This window comes from Protopterus annectens, chromosome 7.part1 (genome assembly GCF_019279795.1).
Source record: "Protopterus annectens isolate FY-2018-M chromosome 7.part1, PAN1.0, whole genome shotgun sequence".
Lineage (NCBI taxonomy): Eukaryota > Metazoa > Chordata > Ceratodontiformes > Protopteridae > Protopterus > Protopterus annectens.
The window spans coordinates 80,509,031-80,529,105 of NC_056740.1; the positions used below are offsets into that span (position 1 = coordinate 80,509,031).

Below are 20,075 nucleotides of genomic sequence, written 5' to 3' on the forward strand. Positions count from 1 at the left end.
CCTCCCCAGCACTGTTATTGCATGGGTTGATTTCAATCAGGTTTTTGTTACATGAATGTAGTTCCCTTTTGGGGTTGTGAAAGTTTAGTATGTCAGCTAGGGCAGGGCTCTTCCCCGGATGAAAAAGAATTTGATGGGCTATAATCAGTTGTTGGTAACATAGGAGGTTTGGAAATTCTAACCAGTGCAGTTTAATTAGGGATTGGCAGTGGTGGGAATGTGATCTATTATTGGCAGCGAACCTAGCTATTTTATTGTAGCATGTGGAGAGTTTGTTCAGGTTAGTTTTGTTAATGTTGGTCAGGACTGGAGAGGCATATAGTAGTGTTAAGAGATGAGTTCTGGCTATTGTTGTTCTAGTTTCGGGGGTTAGGAATAGTATGCAACGATATAGGCAACCAAGTTTTTTATGGACTTTAGAGATAGTATGGGATACGTGCTTGTTGAATTTAAGTTGTTGATCAATAGTGATGCCTAAGAGTTTGGTCTCAGTTACTGGAGTGATGAGGGTGCCATTGATTGACATGATAGTAAAGGTGGTGGAGGAGTGATTAATTGGGTGGAATAGTATTAGCTGTGTTTTTTTGGAGTTTAGTATTAGTTGGTAGTTGTCGTTATCAGATCTTTTTCAGCAGGAATGTTTTATTCCAGGGTGCGTGTGGCTGAATTTTGGCTTGTATTCAGTAGAAAGTACCCCTTGTGAATGATGTGTTATTCAAGCAGTTCTTAAAAGGAATAATTGACCTCTGGTCACTGAAAATAGACATTCGTTTTATGGCTGGAATTTAATTCTTAGGCAGATAACTTTAGAACCCACTGGCCTTGCAGCATCTGTAATGCTTAAATACCTCTCAATGAGAACATTTTCCTCTGTGTCTGTTATATCAGCCATGAGGATGTCTGAGCTGCAAGTCCTGACACACAAGGAACCACGACAACACAACAGCTGTAAACTATTAACTGACCCAAGAACTCCAGCTGGGCCACTTAGAATGACAGACACTCTGCGGTATTAAAATAGACCCAAATGGGTCCTCTGTTTAAAACATGTACTTTACTCAAAATATCACAAAATAACAAAATAAAAGTAAGTGTTTTCATCCATTACAAATAAGACTTCATCAGAGTTTGAAACAATGTATCTCCAAGTTCATTTTAAAGCTTCATTAACCTATCAGATTTCATCTAGTAAAAACTAACACTCCTTATTGGATAAAGCCCACACAAGGAACTGATACATTATAAAATGTAGAACCTTAAAGTCACAGTAATACAATCCACTGAAAAACAGTTAATTTCTAACAAAGGTACAAAAAATGCTTTTAAAATCAGCTAAAATCATTTTATGATCAAGGTAGATGAAAAATATAATCATTTTATCATCAAGGTATATAAAAATATAATAATGCATTGGTAAAAACTTAGGGGTTCTGAATTAAAACAAGACAACTAAATATAACCTGTTGCCATCATAAAAAACTTCTATAAAAGAGGTTTGTGGGAAATTTAAGCTAATAAAACTGGACATTATTTAGTATGAGTCAACTTAACACATTCATCATTGATCATTCAATGATTCATCATCATCCGAATCATTGAGCCCTGGCAAGTGACATGCGTTTAATCACAATTGCCAAATCAGTTTCTTCATTTTTAACTTATTGTCATTGTCAGTACCTCTTACTGATCTGAAAACACAATCTGTAACAAAAAATCGAAATTTTCAGTAATTTGAACATCCGATAGAATGTTTATACAAGGCATTTGTAGGATTATGTTTTTTAATATCGTAGAGGTGGTACCTCATACAATCCTTCAGTTTAGGATTTGTCTTTCCCACATTATATGTAGAACAATTGTCACAGGTAGCAACATAAACCACCTGGGTAGAATTACAGTCACATTTACCTGGACAGGGTAAAATATGAGGGTTGTTCTTAACTACCCTCATATACAAACCTACAAAATTTACATCTTCCACATTTAGCCATAAGATAGACCCAGTTAATATTCACTTTATCAGAACTAATTTATAAAAAAATGTTAATGTTGGAGCTCCTGCTAATAAACAACCATGGGTTGCCTGCCCATCAAATCCACCATATCACTTGGAAATACTTCATTCCAAAGTTGTCTAAACACACATACATAGTTTGCTGTTTCCTGGCTATAAGGTATAACAGATGGTACTGTCTGCTAGTTTTTTGCACAGCTCTTGACTTTATAACTATGTCGTCAGACAGAATCAAGAACTGGGTCACACAAGAAGGGGGCAAACCTGGTTGCCCTACCCTTCACCATTTTTTCCTTTACAATGGTTAGTAAACTGAATGGTTAACCTCTGTCCTCTAGCATATTCCATAAGTGTGTTCTCTATCTCTTAAAATTATCATCACTTATTAACCTAGACAAGCATACCATTTGTCCTTTGATGATTCCCTTCTTTTGATGGAAAGTATGGCAACTGTCAAAGCATAAATAGAAGTTTGAAAATGTCTTTTTTCTATAAATTTTAGATGCAAATCTATAAAAACTTCTGTCTTTTGCCAGAGTCGCTTCCAAATAATTAATTTTGTCATAATCATAATGGAACATAAATCTTAAAATACTAGTTGTCTTCTCACAAATATTCAACAAATAATTTTAATTCTTCAACAGTGCTTTTCCAAAAAAAGAACATCATCCAGGAATCTAAAATTATGTGTGTATCAAAGGACGGAACTCAGAGTTGAAAACATAAAATTTTTCCCATTGTGCCAGAACTTCATTTGTGTAAACGGGGGCATAAGCTACCCTCATTGCCACACCTGACGTTTGATGGAAATACTCTCCCTCAAAATATAAATACTTATTAGTAAGGGCTATTTCCAGCAAAGTTTCATTAACAAAAATCTTGTTGCTTGATAAACTGTTTTGCTGAGTCAAAAAGTCTATAAACAAATACCATCCTTCAGAATGAGGGATTACAGTGAATAAATTAACTACATCAAGGGTAACAAACAGCAAGGGCTCCAAATACTCAACAGCCCACATGTTTTATAAAAGATGCCAAAAATCCCTTAAAATATAACAATGATTTTCAACATGTATTTCCATAGAGGCTCATTTTTTATCGCTTCCTGTTGACTATAGGTCTAAATGGGGGATCAGTTTGATTCTTGTGTGTTTTTGGTTTCCTAGACAAAGCAGGAATCAAGGGTTTGGGTACTTTTAAATAATCTAAGGTGTCAGCATCAGTGGCCCCTTGAAGCATCAGGTTACTTAGTAACATATCTGTCTTAGTATAAGCAATATTAGTCTCATTTCTGAATGCCCTCCTGTAGGTAGATTCATCCAAAAGCAAATCAAACATCTTTAGGGAATAATGAGTACTATTCATGACAACTCCATCACCCTTGTCTGGTTTCATTGTTGTTAGACTTTTGTCTAATTTAATAAAGTCGAAATATTGTCTTTCATCCTTAGACAAATTGTCAATAAACTTCTCCCTTGCTTTGATCAAATGCCTAAATTTGTTTTCACATATTTTGTCACAAACCCAGACAAGGGGTTGGCAGTGGATAAAAATGTTCTTTTCCTTTTCACTCTATAAATTTGAGTGATATCCCCCTAATTGGGAAAATAACCTTAAATTTAACTGTCTAGTTTATAATTTTAATTGAATTAAAATCTTTGCCATGTCCACTCTGAAATTAGAAATGAATTGAAAATCTCTAAGAACAGAAATAGCACCATCAGTTAAGGCAAATTCAGACAAATTGAATATTTTAAAGCCATTATTCACCAAGTTATTAAATTGTCCATTAAGGCCATCTGAATGGTTGACAATGAAACTCACAGAGTCATTATGAAAAACATTTAAGGTTTCCTCCCCTTCCCTTAGCCACACAGGCAATGACTGGAGGTATTGTTCTTTCCCAATTTCAAGGATGAAGCCCCTCCCCCTTCCTGGCAATCCTATCCGATCTTCTCAGTTGTGGTTCTTCTGAAAAAAAACACTATCCATGGAATAGCCCTCAGCTCATCTAGAACTATGGTTAAGTTCCTTCAGATTGTCCAACATATTAGGTTCACTGCCCCTATCAGACATATTGTTAGACTGCAGGGTTGGATAGGCTTTATTGTCTTCATAATCACACTTGTCCATATACAGTTTTTTGCACTTCCATTCTTATTTTGTGTTGTTATTTTGTGGTGTTTTTGAATAAAGTACATGTTTTAGACAGAGGAGCCATTTGGTTCTATTTTAATACTGTAGAGTGGCTGTCATTCTTAGCATCCCAGCTGAAGTTCCTTGGTCTGCCACACAAGGAACGATGTACACTATTTCATAGGAAGATAGTCAGCCTCATGTTGAATCATTTTTTCATGAGGTAAGTAGTGACAGATCCGTCTCTAAACCAGGCTTTCCAGCTTCTGATGTTTTCCACTAAAGCTCAGAGCAAACACATGGGTTTCTAGACATTCACAGACAGTTGCAATATTATTTGAATGCAACCAAGACTGTGAGGCAGGTGAAACAGTTATTTTTTGCCTTTTTTTTAAGGGTAAAAAGGGATAAACTGGTAACTAAGTAAACCCCATCCAAGTGGCTTATCTAATTTTTGATTGCTTTTTATTATGAGAAATGTGGAAGAATCCTGCAGGGACAACTTAAGGTCCACTACACAAAGGCAGCCATAACATGAGTGTTCCTTTTCAGGCATGCCTTGGCCTGGAGCATGTTGTGAGATGGCTGTTTGGTCATCGGTCTGTACTCTTTCAACCATTACAAGCTGGAATTTTATGTTAAAAGCAGAGATGGGTTCAGAACTGCTCTCCTGCAATTGTTCCCTTAAAAGAGATCAGTAGAACAGCTAACTTTTGTCTATTACTGATGCAGCTGTGAGTGTTTTCTCACAGATCAGAAATTGTTATTTTAACAGTGATCCATACAAAGGAAATGATACAGTTCTGTAAATGTTCAAATAGAACCATCGTTGCAGTTCAGCTCCTAGACATCTTCTCCCTTTCATCTTTTTTGTAGTGGCCATCACAGCCTCTGTGACTATACCTGCCAAAAAAAAAAAAAAGATCTATCAACTCAAATAGTTCACCCACAACAAACACTTTTAGGCATTTTACATTGGACAGTAATTAATATCATGAAATTACAGAATAAAGAATATGCTGGCCCAATGTTAATAGCATATCTTCTGTTACTGTAACATCTTTTATCTTAACTCTCAAAATCAAATGTTGCTTTAATGGGACAGAGTACAAACTTCATTAAAGGATTCAACTTTTTGTCTACTAATATTGTCAATGTTTCTGCTTTTGGTCTTCCTGCAGAAACTATAGGACAAAGTGGGGGTCCTCTTCATTTTTGTGTACATGAGTAATACATTTTGAAACTAAATAAGCTGAAACACTTTCTGTGAAAAAAATCCTTTTATTAAAAAGTCTGACAGTGCTTTATCTGTTTTGCTATGCACTCTATTGATTTGACTTTATGAATCATTTTGTGACAATATCTATTAGAATAACACCAGTTCCAGTTTCTCTACACATTTGTCTGTCTGTTACTAATAAAAGTTTTACTCTTATCAGTCCTTATAAAGCATTTGCTGTAATTTTTGAAATGCCTCTCCTTCAAAAGAATTCAAATATACTTCTATGTATGTTTATCTGATAAATTCCTAACATCCCTTTTCCACACCTCCTTAAAAGTGGTGATAGATGTAAAACAGGACTGCGTGCACTCTGTTTGCTTACTGTTGTACAATTATCCAAAGTGGTATTTAACTCCTCCATGGCAGGTGATTGTTTCAAGTTAAGCTGTTTGGCATATAGTAACACTGGAAGGTGCATGTCCCATAAGCTGACCCTTTAGATGGGTATAATTGCCAAACTTCTTTCTAACATCAACATTTCAGTCTCAGAAAGTTCTTTATGTGATAATTTAATTACCTGAAATTTCTCTGCTATTTTTTAATAATAAAGTCATGCTTTGTTGTTCATACTGTAGCCCCTGCTGTAAATGTTCTGTTTTGGCCCTTCTTATGGCCATTGTTGTCAGAAAGGGTTGCTGACTGTAGGAAGCTTTACACTTTTGTTCATTCTTACTTCTGATATTCCAGGGTTTGAGTCCTTTAGCTTACATTTAGAACTTTGAGCAAATCACTTAACTAGTGTTCCTAGATCACCCTTAAAAAATAATAGTTGTGCCTGGTAGGCTTACATGGTTAACAAATAAACAAAAAAACAATAAAATGACTTGTAGATCACAGTCAATATGTAATTTGTCACACATGCATTTGCATTGGACTGCAACTGCATGTAAACCTATGGCATATATATGCACCCCACACGATGGCATTATTTACCTCCTCAAACATTTTACACAGGTAATGCCATATTAATTTATTGTACTTAACGTGCTTTAAAATGTGCACAGATGGAGGAATAATTTCAAAATGTAGCACCTAATTGTATGACTTGCATGTTTTTATTATTGTCACTTCTTGCCTTTCTGTCACCTTTTCCTGGTATCACATCTTTAAAATGTAAGGATTTACTTGTTTTGCTGCATTTAAACATTCATCTTAACGTTCTCCCATAAATGGAGATGCATTATTACCCAGTTCTATTTCACTCTATCTACAACATTACGTTAAACTCTCTATTCATTGTTTGGCTGATCCTAGGTGCTTTTGTACTTCACTCACTGTGGCATTTTCTAACCTCCGCTAGAAAGAAAATGTATATCGGATTGTATAACTAGTATAACATTTCACCTCCTTTTTCATTCATAGGCCTACTAACCTGGTCTTACTGACAGCTTCTGCCTCTGTTACTTTCTGGAGATGTGACCTTTGTCAAAGGCATAAGATTGAACACCAGAAGCTTCTTTACTTGCAGTATTCAAAACAAGTTAAATTCAGTTGATGACTGGCTTGTAACTCACAAGTCCAGTATCACAGGAACTGTAGAATTCTTTTTAGAACCTGATACTATAAGTCTCTACACTATACAGCAGTTTTGTTATCCTTTCCAAAATCAGAAATGATGGCTGAGAATCGGTGCGGTGGTCTTACTACCTATCAATTCATATACATTTCTACTCAACTGAAATGTCGATAAACTGGATAGACCAGGATCCCAGCTGATTGGTTACTGAATGTTTATTAGCAGACCATTTTGGACTGGTCCGATGGCTACTTTATTATCTGACCGTGTGATAGCATAAATTATATTACATATATAAGAAGTGATAATGCATCTGGGTTTGGTAATTTCCTCTAACATTAGGACTTACATGGCCTAAGAATCATTTTTGGTCCACTAACAAACATAATCCAGTAGCATGGCTTCTTATGTGCTTATACTCCTGGATAAGTCTTATTATGTGAACTACTTAGAATTGATACCCATAGATTACTGTGTAAGTCAGTATGATCTTTTTGTCTAAAAAAGTATACCAAAATGATGTAACCATTTCCTTTTATACCTTAGATATTATAGACAACAGAACCGTTCTCATAGATGTTGCAGCTGCAGACTGGACTCCTTATGTACTGTAGAACTATATTTTAGTAGTCTCCTCTATAGCAGAACAAATACTCTCCCTATATCAGTAGAAATGCGAGAACACGGCCTAATCCTTCACTTATTGCAGAATGTGGGAATGCCTTTTCCTCAAGGAAGGAATCATAAAAAGCTTATAATGTCCAAACAATCATTTGACTTGAACAGAATATTACAGGTAAATAAACATTTGTAAGGAGTTCATTAAAGAAGCAAAAGACACATTTTTGAAACACAGGCAAACTACCCTTCTATTAATAACTGCATATGGCGTTGAAAGCAAATGAATTATCCAGCAGGAAGAAAGAAACTCAGTTCTTCTATTCCTGTAGTTTGTGGAAACAATCAGGTCACATATAATTATCGAGTGACTGAGGAATTTACAAAAGTCTTTGTAATGCAGATATGACCCTCCAGTTGTCCTTGAGGCCAACTAAATAAGCATAGACATACATCTTCAAGTATAAATGGTTTCACTCAACTTTGTTTTTAATTCCAGTAAGTTTTATCAACTTAGATTCTGAAGTACAGGCTGAAGTGTACTGTGTCCAAAATTCTAAAGAGCATGGAATGACTTTTTTCTCAGTGACAGTGACACGCATCAAAAACTTTTCACTGAACACCCAGCTTCTTCTGTGAACTTCAGAAAGCTGTCAGCACCTTCATATTCCCCAAAGTAGATTTGTCAGTGTCCAGACTCAGAAATTCAACTCCTTGCTGTACACAAAATTCTGAGAAGGGCAGTCTGCATAAATGAAATACTAATTCAATGAATCAATTAAGAGAGAACTTCAAAGCAGTATATGAGGTTCAGCCTCTGGGTCCTCTGGTTTCTTCCCACTTCTCCAAATTCATTAGCTTCTCTAAACACAGACTAGGTAATTGGCTACTGTAAATATCTCTTATATGCAATAATCGTAGATTCATAAGTCTTCCTAAACCTGTTGACCATCATTGCTTTACCATCCAAAGGAAAAAAAATGCCTCATTCTGTATAGTCTGAACTCCACCACATTTCCATGCCCCTTGGCTCTGCATTTATGTACCAAATCTTCATGCCTCATGGCTCTGGAGTTATATACCACATCTCCATGCCTCTTGGCTCTGCAGTTAGATACCACATCTCTGTGCCACTTGGTTCTAAAGTTGTATACCACATCTCCATGCCTCTTGGCTCTAAAGTTATTTAACACATCGCTATGCCTCATGGCTCTACAGTTATGTGCTACATCTCCATACCTCTTGGCTCTGCAGTTATGTACACATTGCCAGGCCTCTTGGCTCTGCAGTTATGTATCACATTTCCATGCCTCATGGCTCTGCAGTTATATACCACATCTCCATGACTCTTGGCTCTGCAGTTATATACTACATCTCCATGCCTCTTGGCACTGCATTTATGTACCACATCTTCATGCCTCATGGTTCTGCAGTTATATACCACATCTCCATGCCTCTTGGGTCTACAGTTATGTACCACATCTCCATGCCTTTTGGTTCTACAGTTACGCACCACATGTACATGCCTCTGGCTATGCAGTTATGTACCATATCTCCATGCCCCTTGGCTCTAAAGTTATTTAACACATCGCCGTGCCTCATGGCTCTACAGTTATGTGCTACATCTCCATACCTCTTGGCTCTGCAGTTATGTACACATTGCCAGGCCTCTTGGCTCTGCAGCTATGTATCACATCTCCATGACTCTTGGCTCTGCAGTTATGTACCACATCTCAACTGCCGCTTGGCTCTGAAGTTATATACCACATCTCCATGACTCTTGGCTCTGCAGTTATATACTACCTCTCCATGCCCCTTGGCTCTGCAGTTATGTACCACATCTCCATGCCTCTGGCTCTGCAGTTATGTACCACATCTCCATGCCCCTTGGCTCTGCATTTATGTACCACATCTTCTACCACATGGTTCTGCAGTTATATACCACATCCCCATGCCTCTTAGGTCTGTAGTTGTGTACCACATCTCCATGCCTCTTGGTTCTACAGTTATGTACCACATCTCAATGCCTCTTAGGTCTACAGTTATGTACCACATCTCCATGCCTCTTGGTTCTACAGTTATGTACCACATCTGCATGCCTCTGGATTTGCAGTTATGTACCACATCTCCATGCCTCTTGGCCCTGCATTTATGTACCACATCTGCATTCTTCATGGCTCTGCAGTTATGTACCACATCTCCATGCCTCTTGGCTTTGAAGTTATTTACCACATCTCCATGACTCTTGGCTCTGCAGTTATGTATCACATTTCCATGCATCATGGCTCTGTAGTTATATACCACATCTCCATGACTCTTGGTTCTGCAGTTATATACTACATCTCCATGCCCCTTGGCTCTACATTTATGTACCACATCTGAATGCCTAATGGTTCTGCAGTTATATACCACATCTCCATGCCTCTTAGGTAAACAGTTATGTACCACATCTCCATGCCCCTTGGCTCTGCATTTATGTACTACATCTTCATGCTTCATGGCTCTGCAGTTAGGTACCACATTTCCATGCCTCATGGCTCTGCAGTTATATACCACATCTCCATGACTCTTGGCTCTGCATTTATATACTACATCTCCATGCCCCTTGGCTCTGCATTTATGTACCACATCTTCATGCCTCATGGTTCTGCAGTTATATACCACATCTCCATGCCTCTTGGGTCTACAGTTATGTACCACATCTCCATGCCTCTTGGTTCTACAGTTATGTACCACATCTCCATGCATCTGGCTCTGCAGTTATGTACCACATCTCCATGCCCCTTGGCTCTGCATTTATGTACCACATCTTCATGCTTCATGGCTCTGCAGTTATGTACCACATCTCCATGCCTCTTGGCTCTGAAGTTATTTACCACATCTCCATGACACTTGGCTCTGCAGTTATGCACCACATCTCCATGCCTCTTGGCTCTGAAGTTATTTACCACATCTTCATGATTCTTGGCTCTGCAGTTATATACTACATCTCCATGCCCCTTGACTCTGCAGTTATCTATCACATTTCCATGCCTCTGGCTCTGCAGTTATGTACAACATCTCCATGCCTCTTGGCTGTGCATTTATGTACCACATCTTCATGCCTCATGGTTCTGCAGTTATATACCACATCTCCATGCCTCTTAGGTCTACAGTTATGTACCACATCTCCATGCCTCTTGGTTCTAAAGTTATGTACCACATCTCCATGCCTCACAATTCTGCAGTTATGTACCACATCTCCATGCCTCTTAGATCTACAGTTATGTACCACATCTCCATGTGTCTTGGTTCTACAGTTATATACCACATCTCCATGACTCTTGGCTCTGCTATATACTACATCTCCATGCCCCTTGGCTCTGCAGTTATGTACCACATCTTCATGCCTCATGGTTCTGCAGTTATATACCACATCTCCATGCCTTTTAGGTCTACAGTTATGTACAACATTTCTATGGCAATTGGTTCTAAAGTTGTATAAAACATCTCCATGCCCCTTGGCTCTGCATTTATGTACCACATCTTCATGCTTCATGGCTCTGCAGTTATGTACCACATCTCCATGCCTCTTGGCTCTGAAGTTATTCACCACATCTCCATGACTCTTGGCTCTGCTGTTATGTATCACATTTCCATGCATCTTGTCTCTGCAGTTATGTACCACATCTCTATGCCACGTGGTTCTAAAGTTGTATACCACATCTCCATGCCCCTTGGCTCTGCATTTATGTACCACATCATGCTTCATGGCTCTGCAGTTATGTACCACATCTCCATGGCTCTTGGCTCTGCAGTTGTATGCTACATCTCCATGCCCCTTAGCTCTGCATTTATATACCACATATCCATGCCTCTTGGGTCTACAGTTATACACCACATATCCATGCCTCTTTTTCTGCAGTTATGTACCACATCTCCAGGCCTCTGGCTCTGCAGTTATGTACCACATCTCCATGCCCCTTGGCTCTGCATTTATGTACCACATCTTCATGCCTCATGGTTCTGCAGGTTATATACCACATCTCCATGCCTCTTGGCTCTACAGTTATGTACCATATCTCCATGTCTCTTGGCTCTGCAGTTATGAACCACATCTCCATGCTTCATGGCTCTGCAGGTATGTGCCATATCTCCATGCCTCTTGGCTCTGCAGTTATGTACCACATCTCCATGACTCTTGACTCTGCAGTTATGTACCACATTGCCATACCTTCTGACTCTGTAGCTAGGTACCACATGTCCATGCCTCATGACTCTGCAATTATGCACCACATCTCCATGCCTCATGGCTCTGTAGTTATGTACCACATTGCCATGCCTCTTGGCTCTGCAGTTATATACCACATCTCCATAACTCTTGGCTCTGCAGTTATGTACCACAATGCCATGCCTTCTGGCTCTGTAGTTATGTATCACATGTCCATGCCTCATGGCTCTGCAATTATGTACCACATTTCCATACTTCATGGCTCTGCAGTTATGTACCACATTGACATGCCTCTTGACTTTGCAGTTATGTACCACATCTCCATGCCTCTTTTCTCTGCAGTTATGTAGGACATCTCCATGCCTCATTTATTGTGCAACTAAGGAATACAATAAGGTAATGGTGATTTGTTTCCCTATGTATAAAGGTGATTGTAATATAGAATAAAATTAGCTGACTTCTGTTATTGCTATTTTGACACCATTTGTGATCAATATCCTTTAGATGCTTAGCCTGGTTGGTGGTACTGCACAGGTGTACATTTATGAGTGTGCACAGACACACATACACACACACGGAAGCACACACATGTTGCACATGTGTATTACCTTGATACTGCTTTAAAGTTTTTAAGTTTTACTTGTATGTTAGAACAGTAATGCTATACCTTCTATGTGAAGTAATAGTAGTGAAGTAAACATAAAACTCCCATCACCCTAAATGAATACAGAATACTTCGTAACAGAGTTAAAAAACGTATTTCTTTAGACCGTAAATCCTACTTCTCCTCACTCCAAAACAATCATAAGACAAACTCAAAAAAATTCTGGGATGGTATCACCTCCCTCTTTAACCCTGGTAGAAAGGAAAACCCTAGCCCAGACCCCAATACCCCCAACGAGGACTTAGCGATCTAATTCAACTCTTTCTTCATTGACTCAATAATCAAACTAACATCATCCTTCACAAACAACCCAACATCCTCTCCTCTACCTTCTCCTATCTCTTCTTACTCAAATACTCCCACCTTCCAACCTCCTCTCTTCTCTATAAATCCATACCTATATCAACTATAACAAAAATTCATCTGGAACTTAAAACCATGCTCCAGTGCTGCTGACAACATTACTTTCTAAAGACAGCTGCCGATGCCATTGCCTTCCCCATCTGCATTCTTATAAATCGATCAATCCAAGAAGAACATGTACCCCAACTCTGGAAAAAGGCCTTTATTATTCCTCTTCACAAAGGGGGTAACAACTATAATATCTCTAATTTCCAACCTATCGCCATTTTATCACCCATCTCAAAACTTCTTGAAAAGTGTATCCACCTACAACTTTTACCATATCTCATACACAACCATCTGCTAACTCCCACACACCATGGATTCAGACCTGGCCATAGCACCACTACCACCCTCCTCTCCTTCCTCGAAACAGTGAATAAAGCCCATGATTCTGGATACACTGTGTCTACCCTCCTTCTTGATCTTTCTAAGGCCTTTGATACGATCTCTCATAACCTTCTCCTAACTAAACTCTCTAACCTAAATCTTTCTCCTTCCTCTATCAATTGGTTTACCAGCTATCTCTCTAACAGGCAGCAAGCCGTCAAATGGAAAAAAGCCTTCTCCCCATTCCTCAACACTCCCACTGGCGTACCCCAGGGTTCCATATTAGGTCCCCTACTGTTCAATATTTTCATCAATGACTTTCACCACACCATCCCTAATGCAAACATTATCCAATATGCTGATGACTCAACAATCATCTGCTCTGCCACCTCCACCTACTCTCTCATAAAACTAACACAAGAAGCATTCTCCTCCACTGAGCAATGGATGCTAGAGAACCATCTGGCACTCAATGCATCAAAAACCACAATAATTGACAAAACTCATTCTCCATCATCAGTAAGAATAATACTCGTCTTGAAATAATATCCAATGCAAAACTGCTTGGAGTACTTATTGACGATAAGCTCCAGTTTGATACCCACCTCCACACAAATATAAAAAAAAATCCACCAGAAACTAGGCATGCTCTACCGCCACAATCGCTACCTCACCCCCTCTTTCAGGCTTGTTCTCTCTACCACGTATCTTATCCCTTCTCTCCTTTATGGTGCCCCACTCCTAACTACCTTACAATCTTCCCTAAAGACAAAAATCTCTTGCTGTTACAACAAAATATCCAAATTTGCCACTGGATACAGATATTCCACCCATCACTGTACTGCCCCCCACAAACTAGATTGGCTGCAGTTGCCCAATTACCTCACCTACATTCAACTCATACGCACCCACAAACTCATCTTTAATCTCTCTCTCTTTGCCCCTCCATTGCCTCTATCTTCAAAATTCACATTCCCAACAGACTCCTAAGAACCAATACCAAAAATCTGATCAAACTGCATAAGCCTGCATGCCCACCTGGCAAATTTCTACTATCCTTCTCCTTAGCACGTCTCTGGAACTCCCTGCCACCTCACCTTCACATCACTAGCAGCCTCTCTACTTTCAAAACCTTGCTTCATTCTTACCTAACATCCCTCTGGGAATGCTCCTGTTCCCATCCCACATGAATTCCCCAGTAACACACCTCTTTCATACCCCCACTCTCTATCTTCTTCCCCATCCTTTCTCCCCACTTCCTTCCTTACTCCCCTTCTTCCCTCCCTTACCCCATATACCCAATTCTGTCTCTTCCTCCTCCTTCATATTTTGCTCAGCAGAAATACTCATTCTGTAAATATCTTCTTATAGTTGTATGCATTTGCAATCATAGGAATTACATTTTTGTAAATGTTGTAAATATTCACTTAGAGATCCTTTAATTCTGCTTTTGCATCTTACTAAATTGCACCTTCAGGTAGCATTTTTATCTGTACTGTTGTTATTCTATAATAATGAAATATTGTTATTTTATTCATTGTATACTGTGGAGCTTTTCTCCCCAGGACTCCATTGAAAATCGGCTCTTCTGGCCCAATGGACTATCCTGGAAAACAAACTTCAAATAAAAATAAATAAACAAATTATATTTTATTCACTTTGTCTAGGTTGTATCCTGAAAAGGATACTTGTTGGAGTCCCCTAATCCTTATAATAAGTAAAATAAAAATTATTAAAAATATTACTGATCCTCTTTTTCGGAAATAAGGCTACTAAAATTTCATTTTTGTGCTTTATTGTTTGCTTCAAAATGTTTCAAGCATTTGTTCTTTTGATCTCAAGTTCATAACTGACAGTCAGTTGCACAGAAAATTTTTTACTAGACTGTTTTAATGTTTGTGAAAATTAGAAGCAATATAACTTTGTTTTAATTTATGAAAGAATACAGTATCCAGTATTTCTTTCTTATTAAAGATATCAGTAAGTTAACAGATCAAACACAGCCATGTCCTCCTTTTATTCTAGAAATCTGATTACTCCATTTTACACATTTAAAAGATATATCTGACAACTTTACTTTAAAGCAGTTACACGTAATGACATGACAGCTTGAGAATGAGAAATTAACAAAACTGTGATTTAATTCACTTAGCTTTTTGTGATTGAGTTATCTGTTTGCTCACAAAAGCAAGAAACTTGGAGAGCAAAGTTCTAGATGTGCTAGTAAATACATTCAATGAATCTTTAAATTAACCACAGATAAATTTCTGATATGTAACTTTTTAGCCCAAAAAGGAGAAAAATGTAAAAGGATGTACTGTGCTATATGAAGAGTTTGGAATACTATGTGCTGTTAGAGCTAAACCCTGCAGCAATCCCTGGTTTAACTACCACAGCCTCCATTTGCCTATTTTGTGACTCTATCTGTATATATATATATATATATATATATATATATATATATATATATATGTGTGTGTGTGTGTGTGTGTGTGTGTACTTCTGATTGCCAAAAACTCACTTTCTTGACAACCAGAAGATCAAACCCAGTTAAGCTAAAGTGCACTTAATTGAAAGTGCACTTTTGCAAAAGTTGGTTCTCCAAAGTGCATTACAGTGGGGGTATGGAAATATATCCTTTTCCCCACTGTAATGCAATCTAAGAGTTAGTATATTTTGCGAAAGTGTACTTTTGATCTAATGCACTTTCGCTTTAATGGGTTTTGATGTTGCTTATTCAAGATTATGAGATTTCGATCAAGCAACATAGACACACACACACACACACACACACACACATATATATATATATATATATATATATATATATATATATATATATATAAATATTTTTAAGATTATTCTTAAAAATTACTCCAACCACACCAAATTCAAATCCCTCCTCCACTCCCTACATCTACCCACTAGCTTTTCTGATTATACCATACAGTACTAAACTTCACCAGCTTCTGTTCTGCAATTATGGCCTTCTCCTGCTACTCCTAATGCAACTTACTCCAAACTTTGTTGACAACTAATTTTCCAGCTATTTCTTTTGTCTAAATATTACACTCTGTATATGACTATAAGCCCATATTGCTGCATGATTTTATATTATGTAAATGACATGCGTGCATAAATGGGAGTGCCTTCATTGAAGGTTGGGCGTCGAGCTGGCACCTTGGTGTTTCGTAAAAAAATCTACTGCCAATCATTCCACTGTGGCAACCCCTTACCGGGAAAAAAGCCGAAAGACAAACAACAACAACTGTATAGCCAGCATGAACTAGATGACTCCTTTGTTTTGTATGTTTGTCATTGTCACTGGAGCTTTTCTCCCTGGGCCTTCACTGAAAATGGGCTCTTCTAGGCTCAGTGAACTTCCCTGGTCATCAAACTGAAGTAAATAAATAAATGATGGATGTATATATTGGCCATTTTGGGTCAATTCCTAACTCCTTGATCTCTCTCTCTTAAAACCCAATTGCCTCGTGGTTTTGGTGTCTTTTCGGACTTGTTGGCTGTTGGTGAAGCACCCACCAAGAGGAGAAAATGCTGAGAGAAGAAAGGAGCCACTTTTGAGATTTTAAGTATTTTGATTCAGATTATTTGTTAAGTTTTTCTGCATTGCCGCCTACTTTTGAGCATTTTCTGGCTTGTTAAACTTGATTTCTGTGTTGGTAACTGTATTTAGAACACAACCTAGAGCTGATTACTGAATTTCCTGCCTGCACTTATTTTTAAAATAGCTTTTTTCTTAAAACTTGCATTTTATCTGTCTCTGGCCTAGCACTCAAGTGTGGGGTCATTTACTGCACTGTTCTAACTTGTTGATACTTGTGAACCTCTGCTTTCCTTATAAAAAAAACAAAAAACAAAAAATCTTGCTTTTTTCCCACTTTTCTGAGATTTAAAAAAGTTCAGTTACAGATTTGCTGTTCTGAACTGTTTGTAAGTTTCTTGGAGGCCATTGTTTGCTTGGGCTAAAGGGAAGTCTCTGTGTTCCTCAGTGGCAGTGATAAACGTTGAGCAGCCTGCCTGCCCCTGTGGGAGTGGTTACTGCCTTGAAACTGTAGTTTTAGTGGCCATTTTGGGTCAATTCCTAACTCCTTGATCTCCTCACTTAAAACCCGATTGCCTCGTGGTTTTAGCATCTTTTCGGACTTGTTGGCTGTTGGTGAAGCACCTACCAAGAGGAGAAAATGCTGAGAGAAGAAAGGAGCCACTTTTGAGATTTTAAGTATTTTGCTTCAGATTATTTGTTAAGTTTTTCTGCATTGCCGCCTACTTTTGAGCATTTTCTGGCTTGTTAAACTTGATTTCTGTGTTGGTAACTGTATTTAGAACACAACCTAGAGCTGATTACTGAATTTCCTGCCTGCACTTATTTTTAAAATCGTTTTTTCTTAAAACTTGCATTTTATCTGTCTCTGGCCTAGCACTCAAGTGTGGGGTCATTTACTGCACTGTTCTAACTTGTTGATACTTGTGAACCTCTGCTTTCCTTAAAAAAATAAACAAAAAAACTAAAAAATCTTGCTTTTTTCCCACTTTTCTGAGATTTAAAAAAGTTCAGTTACAGATTTGCTGTTCTGACCTGTTTGTAAGTTTCTTGGAGGCCATCGTTTGCTTGGGCTAAAGGGAAGTCTCTGTGTTCATCAGTGGCAGTGATAAACATTGAGCAGCCTGCCTGCCCCTGTGGGAGTGGTTACTGCCTTGAAACTGTAGTTTTATTGGCCATTTTGGGTCAATTCCTAACTCCTTGATCTCCCTCTCTTAAAACCCTCTTTTGCGCGGTTTTGCGAGTTTTTGCGCATAGCACAACATCGGCCAGCGCCACCTAATTGGGTTTAAACTATTCCTGGCTCCACGAAGTCTGCTCTTCACTTTTTCCCTTAGAACTGCTCTATCTCTCAAATTAAACACCATATTCTCATTCTAAGGCCCCTCAATGGTTCAAATAAGTAATTTTACAAGTTAGCACTAATAAACCATAAGCACTACTTACTCTTATACTCTCTACGATTACCTTGTCCCCTATTGGTCCATTTTAATTCAGTTCCCTATATTACTCTAGCATGTCCAAAGGTCGGTCAATGGTTTCCTCACCAGTCCAGCTGGTGAATCTGGGAATTTTGAGGCAATGTTACAACTGTCTCATGTACACGGACAACCCTCTCCTCCTCCAAACAGGCTCAAATATATGTGAGAGATGCAACCATATAGCCAAACTGGAGGCTGAGCTCTCTCATCTCAAAACTGGTGTAACCAGTCAGGAGGAGAAGGTAACCTCACACAACACAATTCCAGTATCACATAGTCCCACCACAACAGCGAACCAAACACATAAAAACAAAAAAACATACTCGGAGGCTCTAAATAAAAATCTACCTAAGCAACAGAGACCTCCAAAGCAGACATCCAAGCAAACGCTACTCCAAAACAAAACACATACAACACATAGCACACAAAGTTAGTGTGCCAAGCAGTCACAGCCCTTAAGGCTGAATAACACACCTGATACTCTTGTAATAGGTGACTCTGTTGTCAGATACACTGACGTCCCGCTCACCAGGCTGAATAAAGAGAAGGTCACAGTGAGCTGCCTGTCGGGTGCTAGGATCCGCCACATAACGCAAGCACTCAGGTCACTCCAAAGCAAATACAAATATGACTCAGTCATTGTACATGCTGGCGTGAATGACCTGAGACGTACCTCCCTCGACTACATGAAAAGAGACATAGAAGAGCTCAGGCCGGTATGACCCTGACCTTGAGCAGCATCTTACCCTCACCTAGAAAGATGCCACAGTATAAAGACAAAATGATCGATTTTAACAACTGGCTAAAATGTTGGTGTCATTCAAAGGGGATCCAGTGCCTGTCAGCCTGGGATGACATGCTTGACAAGCCATGTTGCTTTGCTAGGGACGGCTTGCACCTGTCACCCCTGGGCTTTTGGATATTGGCAAAGGCTCTTTCCACCCCCATAGTGCTTTTTTTAGGCAAGGCTGAAAAGTCAAACCCACCTCCATAGACAGCACAAGGAACAAGAAACTAAGGGTAATGCTGCTAAACACCAGAAGTCTTAACCTCAAGATGCATGCACTCGAAGCTCTCCTCAGTATGGAGAACATTGATATCTATGCAGTGACAGAAACCTGGTTCAAGGCTCCAGAGAGCACCCCAGCACTACCAGGTTATACTTCATATTATGCTTTTCGGCCCCAAAACCCAGACCGAACCACAAAAGGAGGGGGAGTTTCCATATTTATCAAGGATATCAACACCTCCAGGTTAGTGGCATTGCACGAAGTATCGGAGACCATCCATGTGCAACTGACAGTGGGCAAGACTGCTTTTCAGTTTAAAGCATCCTACAGACCACCCTCTCAAAGTCAGGAATCCCACTCGGCTTTCCTGAAAACATTGGAGAACATGAAGATCTCTCCAAACACCATTATATTGGGTGACTTCAACTACCCAAACATAGACTGGGAGCATTACGCAAGCCCCAGCACCTTAGCCCAAAGGTTCCTGGAATTTATAAACTCAAATGCTATGGAACAACTAGTCACCACTCCCACAAGAGGGGAAAACATACTAAACCTGACCATTACCAACATGGGGACTCTATGCTCCATACCAGAAGTATATCCCTCATTGGTAAGATCAGACCATAAATTAATTTCACTGGATATCCACATCCCGACCCCACCCCCAGCCCAGAAAACCACAGTGAAAAACTTCTCAAAAGCAAACTTCACACTTCTCACATCCGAAGTGGAATCCTTCATGGCCCCAGAGCCAGTGGAAACTATGGCCCAAACTGCAGAATCCTATATAAACGCATTCTACGGACATCTCCAGGAATGCATGGATCATGCTATCCCAAACAAAATC

General features: G+C 38.9%; 1 protein-coding gene across 1 annotated transcript in view; it reads left to right on the plus strand.

Moving 5' to 3' along the window:
* The window catches only part of LOC122807556 (thrombospondin type-1 domain-containing protein 4-like), a 1,503,485-nt gene that overhangs the window by 1,094,095 nt on the left and 389,315 nt on the right, over positions 1–20,075 (plus strand). The window lies entirely within an intron of this gene.